This window comes from Sebastes umbrosus, chromosome 7, assembly GCF_015220745.1.
Source record: "Sebastes umbrosus isolate fSebUmb1 chromosome 7, fSebUmb1.pri, whole genome shotgun sequence".
Taxonomy (NCBI): Eukaryota; Metazoa; Chordata; class Actinopteri; order Perciformes; family Sebastidae; genus Sebastes; species Sebastes umbrosus.
This window is the reverse complement of record NC_051275.1, coordinates 9,609,552-9,616,078: the sequence shown is the minus strand read 5'-3', so window position 1 is coordinate 9,616,078 and position 6,527 is coordinate 9,609,552. Positions and strand designations below refer to the sequence as shown.

At 38.1% G+C, this 6,527-nt stretch overlaps 1 protein-coding gene across 3 annotated transcripts in view; it reads left to right on the top strand.

The window, feature by feature from the left end:
* LOC119491337 (kinase suppressor of Ras 1-like) overlaps positions 1–2,591 on the top strand; it is a 44,945-nt gene extending 42,354 nt beyond the window's left edge. For all 3 annotated transcript variants that reach the window (XM_037775237.1, XM_037775238.1, XM_037775236.1), the window contains exon 19: positions 1–2,591. This exon is cut by the window's left edge and continues 342 nt beyond it. The gene's annotated coding sequence lies outside the window, so the exon portion shown is untranslated.
* Positions 2,592–6,527: the final 3,936 nt, after the last annotated feature.

Sequence of the window (6,527 nt, the reverse complement as noted above, 5' to 3'; positions counted from 1 at the left end):
GAGGGATGGAGCCGAGGCACCCATAGGCTACTTCTCTGTTCTCTTTCTAAGTAGACTGATGTCACTTAAAATGTAGCAGACGTAGATATCGTGTCATATCATGAAAACGACGTTAACCTCACATTAGCTGCTATTGGAAAAAAACATATCTTTTGTTTTCGTCTCTATTCTCAGTTTTTTTACATTTCAGGCGGGTTTCCTTTTGTTAACCTGTGTGCCAACTTTTTCCTCTTCTTCTAACCTCTCTCTATAAATGTAAATCTGTATGTCAGTGGACAATGATTCATCCTCGTCGCAGGAAGGCTGCTGGTTTCAGCTGTTACGACTATGACTCCTAATTATTGGAGAGGTAAAAAAGCAATAAATGAATTGTAAGGTTGCCAACACGGTTTACATTTTAAAGGGTTGGTTCACCCAAATTTAAAAAATGCATTATATCTTCATTTACCTTTAGTGCTCTCTATCCATTGCAGATTTGTTTTATTATTCCAGGGTTGAGATACTGCATCTGTCTCTGAGATTTCTGCCTCCACTCACCGTGGACCGTTTTTATTGGACCTATATGATCCAGAGTGACCAGGATACTTTTTCTGTAAATTTAAGTTGCCGTTAAATTTTTAGCCACATGTAGCTCAAGGAATGGCAACGTTGGGCGTTTGTCAAAGTCAAGGACGCTTCCTTGGTAGGAGGCTACGCAAGACTCCTTCCTAGCATTCGAAGAATACACATTGGAAAAGTCTAGCGAGTGTGTCGGTATATAGAACAATTCAGTATATTACAATTTCTAGTAGGAGTATTGATTTTTGCATTTCTCAAAACAATATAAACAGATTAAAAACTATTTAAAAATAAATGAAATCAACAGGGATTTGGACAATTATTATAATTTATTAGCGCACAAAACATTAAATTACTATGCTCTCCTCAAAACTACCAGACTCCATTGAAAAATACAGTGATTTTATCTCGCTGATTGTAAAACACACTTAGTTCAAAATCGACAGAAACAAAATAAAACTCACCAAAACCGTCTTGGTTGGTCTTCCCACCGTCCCAACAATCACCAACTCTAGTTTTGGTTGAATTAAACCTTAAATCACCAAGTTAGATGTGAAAAGAAACAGCAGTTAGGCTCTCCTCAAAACGACCAGACTCCATAGAAAAAAAACAGCAATTTTACCTCGCCGATTGTAAAACACACTTCAAACTCAACAGAAACAAAATAAAACTCATCAAACCAGTCTTGGCTAGCCTTTAGTCTTTCCACCTCCAATACTGCATTATTGTAATTTGGGTGAACTGACCTTCTGAAAGTGTACTCCCCAAAACTATGAATAAATAATACTTATTGTATTTTGATTGTGGTGATATAAGCGAGATGAGACACATTGACTCCTTGTGAGACACTGCTTTATGCTGTACTACAAAAATACTTGACATGATGCATGAAACAGTCCGTTAGATACAGGCATTTATGATAAGCTGGTCCTAAATGTTCAGCCCAGTCGCCAGGGGAAAATGTTAGCATAGGTTGAACGTCAACGTTTTTGCATTGAATCAGAGCAAGTGATGTAGAACAACAAGTGACGTAGTATATCGAGTGACCGTTATTGAAAGTTATGTGGTATATTAACAAGTATAAGAAGCAAGAAAGTCCACATAAAGTGAGAAGGATGGGTGGTGGATGGGTCAAACAAACACAGGACACACCCAGGAGGCCGCTTTACTTACGTTATCTGACATTATTATTTTGAACACAAACCGTGATGTTTTTTCTAACCATAACCAAGTAGTTTTGTTGCCTAAACCTGCAAGCGTGATACAAGGCAGATATGAAACATATCTTTGGTTCAGAAACGTCCACATTCAACGTATCCCGTGGGTTTGCAGAAACGTACGTTGCCAACATTTATTTTTCTAGCGACTGGGTTGGTGTGTTGGGGAAGCTTTGTCTTTGTCTTGCTGTAACAAATAGAACTGTCACATGACATCCTGTTTCTATTCATCATACATCATTGATGCATCAAATGGCAAAACCACTGAGAGACACTTTCCACACTTCAATTTCACCGCAGCTATTTGTTCAGTCTTACTTTGACTCCTGGCAGGAGAATAATGAGCTGAGGACAATACTGGAAATAATGGTATAAAGAGACTTGTGATACTGCCACAGGTGTGTGTCTTTCCTGTGTGAAATCTTTTACCACATCGTGTTAGTAAACAGGATGTACGTGCGCATGCGTATGTGAATCCTCGGGCAGGAGTACAATGTACGCTCGATGAATGTAATGGGCTTCACCAGCATGATCATGATCATGATCAAACAATGATCTTATGCATATGTATATACAGTGCTGGAGGTTGTATGTAATATACAGAGTATAAGGGTTTCAAGTTTAGAGCATTTTAATTGGTACTTCAGTAACATTTATGTATAGATTTTAGACAGTGCAAACTGTTGTTGGTGGATTTGGTGTTTTTTTTTTTGATTGTTGAGGTTTAATCTGCAGAGTATTTTTGTACAGGATGTGTTGATACTTTGTAAGCTTCTGTGCTGAACAACTGAAGATATTAAAGCTGATCTCCAGTGACTCGGTGTGCTCCCTTTTTGTAATAGAATGAATGTTATGTATCAAAACCATGATGATAAATGTGCAGTTAGTGTTGATACAATATTGTAATAGACAATATATCTGTACAAGCCGGTTGTAAAGACCAAATTGCATCACAGTACCAAGATCTGATCTAGTCCAATTTAAATCAACGCCAAGTCTATATGAGATTATGACCTAGACAAGACAGAGACGAGAATTAAAAACTCAAGACCGAAATAGGAAATAAACAGCAAAAAAAGCTTCCGTTGGCAGTATATTTTTGGCATCATTGGGCAAAAATTCCATAATAACCTTTCAGCATATTGTAATTCAAGTGTTCTGAGAGAAAACTAGACTTCTGCACTTCCTCGTGGCTCTGTTGTCAGGCTTTAGAAAAATCTAGCCTGTTACGGAAGACTTTGACCAATCACAGGTTATTTCAGAGAGAGCGTTCCTATTGGCTGTTCTCCGGCTGGTGGGTGGTGCTTTGTATTTGCTCAAGAGATCTCGACAAGGCTGCCGAGTCACACAGAGGTACATGTTTTTTTCAGATTACCTTTCTCATGCGCTATTGTCAGGATATAGTGACCATTTTATAAAAATAACTTTTGAGATATCTTAAGGAAATACCAAGCACCGCCCATCAGAACGCTCTCTCTCTGAAATGACCTGTGATTGGTCAAAGTCTCCCGTCAGATTTTTTAAAGCCTGAAAACCGAGCAATGAGGAAGTGCAGAAGTCTAGTTATCTCTCAGAACACTTGAATTACAATATGCTGAAAGGTTATTATGTAATTTTTGTCCAATGATGCCAAAAAATATTCTGCCTACTGCAGGTTTAACCACTTTTGCAACCAGAAGGGACACGAGAGGGTGGAGCTTAGAACAACGGAATGCAGGAAGACATTTTTAGACAACCAAAACGTTACAAGTGAATGAAGTGAGAACACACTGTGAAAGGGTTAAAGTTGTAAGACGAAAACACGGACAACCCCCAGACTGAACAACGCCATGGTAGCGACCTGTCAATCACACCCTATCATTGCCCTAAAGCATCCTCTGCTTTAATGTCTATTTGACTCTAAATGAGACCATAATTTACTAAATGAACATCATGCTGTATTGAAGAAGACTTGAAACCAGAGATTGTGTTGTTTACAATGTTTACTGAGGTAATAAATCAATCATCCCTATGCACGTATAAACGGCTCATTCTAAAGTAACGAAAACACAACGATGCTCATTTTCAGGTGATTATACACTAAAGAGATCACATTTATTAAGATTATATTCCATTTCTGCAAATAGATCCCCCTAAATGCTACACACTGTTCAAGGACTGTGCAACTTTGGTAAGCACCATGTAGATAAGGGCTGCAACATACAGTAACAACTGAGGGGGATGGGTTAAGAAGGAAAAAGGAACAGAAAGCTGTCAGGAGGGCCGTGTTGAAATAGTAGGAGTATTTAAAACGGCCTTTCTCACGTTGTTGGGGAAATTGCCATAGAAAAGGAAGGTCTTATAACTTCAAATTCTTGCCTTTTACCAGTTAATGACGCACGCACGCACGCACGCACGCACGCACGCACGCACGCACACCATGATATGACTGTATCTTATATTTTTTGTTTTACCTTTATTTATTCAGGGAGAGGTGTTCACATTCACACCTGGAGGCTGACCAGTACAACCAAAGTCTGATCTGCTGGCCACTGAGCAGCTCCACTGTAGCGGTTGGGGTTAAGTGCTTTGCTCAAGGGCCCCTCAGTGATGGTAATTTTTTCACTTCTACTTTCTCCACCCAGAATTATCCTATCGGTCCGGGGATTGAACCTGCTCGCTTCCGGTCTCAAGCTCGCTTCTCTAACCCTTAGAAACTACTGACCCTTGTTCCTGTTCTCTGTGACCTCCAGTAAAAGCAGTCAGTTATCTCCTGTGAGACACATGACTGGTCATTCATTAACTTCTCTAATAAAACCACTGCAGCTGTTATTTGCTGGTGGACTGAGGAATGATATGACTGGTCAATACTAACCTCATGTAGAGCAATACTGTGGTGTCAAAAATGCTCTATTGCAAGTAAAAGTACTGCATTCTAAATCTAACACAAGTTTAGTAACATCAGTGAAATAGGTGCATGAGCTGTTTTAACGCCTTGTTTGTGGTTATCTTTGCATATTTATGCATTTGAATGTTCTGTTTCTGTTCCTAAATGTTACTATTATCCAAAGGTTTTGAATACATAAGATCCACCATGTAAGTTTTACTGCAGAGCAAACAGTAAACGACAGACATGGTTTCATTTGTATATCCAAAGTCCATACTGAAGTAGATAATCTCTCACAGTCAACCACAGTTGGCTCAGATGATTCACTTCCTTTTCTGACATCCTGTGTTATCCTGGCCAGGAACCATTACATAAACTGACTTCAGACTTTAGGTCAATATTACACCTATAGTCAGTGTGAGTGTATGTATGTATGTATGTATGTATGATAGCTTCAAACATCACATAGATCGCATAGCGGGTTCTTTACACACAAATGATCACAGCTCAAACTAGTGCACTTCTGCCAGCTTCAATTGTTCTTTTATTCGTTCACATTTTTTCCTCCCGAAACATGATATCCTGTCCGGCATCATGAGAGTTCCTCCATGCTATTAGATGAGTCATTCCAGGACATTAATGGAAACACAGACAGGATGGAGGAGGGCTTTTCTTCCTTCTAATCATTGGATTCTATTGATTTTCATTTATTTTTTATGAAAATGACCTTACAGAATCTTGCTTGAGTTGTGTAATCCCTCACAGTGAACATCTGTGTTTTTAATAAGTTAATGTTAAAAGTGTTTGGGAATGCAATGCATCATCTCATAAGGATAATGTTACCTTGACAGAGATAGAAGTAGGCATGGCGTTCACTGTTACTGTGTGTCATAATTATGATCTGTGCTAACCTGGATGCAATGAACAGTGGTTGATGGTGGAAAACCACTACAAATATACCATTTTGACTTTCATGTACCTTTAAATACAACTTTGAAGGTAGGAAGGAATATCATCACACTGTGAGATTGCTACTTAAACTTAAGAATAAGGTCTCACAACCTCTTCCACCACTGAAGTTTGGGTAATGTTAAACAGCAGTATGAGCTAAGACATGCATAAGCATTAGTTGGTCCTTTATTTTTCATTTTTTTTTAACTTCTTTTTATTTCTTTTCAACAGGTACAGTCGTACAGCACAATCACATGTTTTGACATGACACAACAGGGTCATAAGTGTCCTTAGGGAGGCAGTCCGTGAGCTTCGGCGTCCTCACAATGTCCATACATTATTCCATTAAGTAGGAATGAGTAATATTTATCATCCATAGGACCAGAGAATACATAAATGTACAGGGGGGGGGGGGGGAAATTATATGTTTATTTATACTTATATTAGGAGAGAAGGGAAGATAAGAATAAATAAATATATAAATAAATACAAATAAATTAAAGATGAGAGATAAAGTTAGAAAATAGAAATAAATATAAAAGAAGACAAACAAATTGGAATAATAATAATAAACAAAAATAAATAAAAGATAAATAGATAAATACAAATAGGGCAAACAAATAATAATAAATAAATAAATAAAATAAAAATAAAGAGAGACAAAGCAAATATTAGTTGGTCCTTTAAAGCTTGAAATGGACACACGGAAAAACTGAGAATGATGTGAAAGATGGAACAATATAGTTGTGTTCACGGCCACAGACCACAGTACAGGCTAAACACCCTAACCAAGATCATGTTGGAAGCTGTAAAATCATCATGAATCAAGAAGCGAAAGCACATCCCTTCTGTTTGACACTGATAACGTTTCTGTTATGCTACAAAGCTGTGTTGATACAGTTGGACTGCCTGCTATCTGAACACCGCCTACTGTA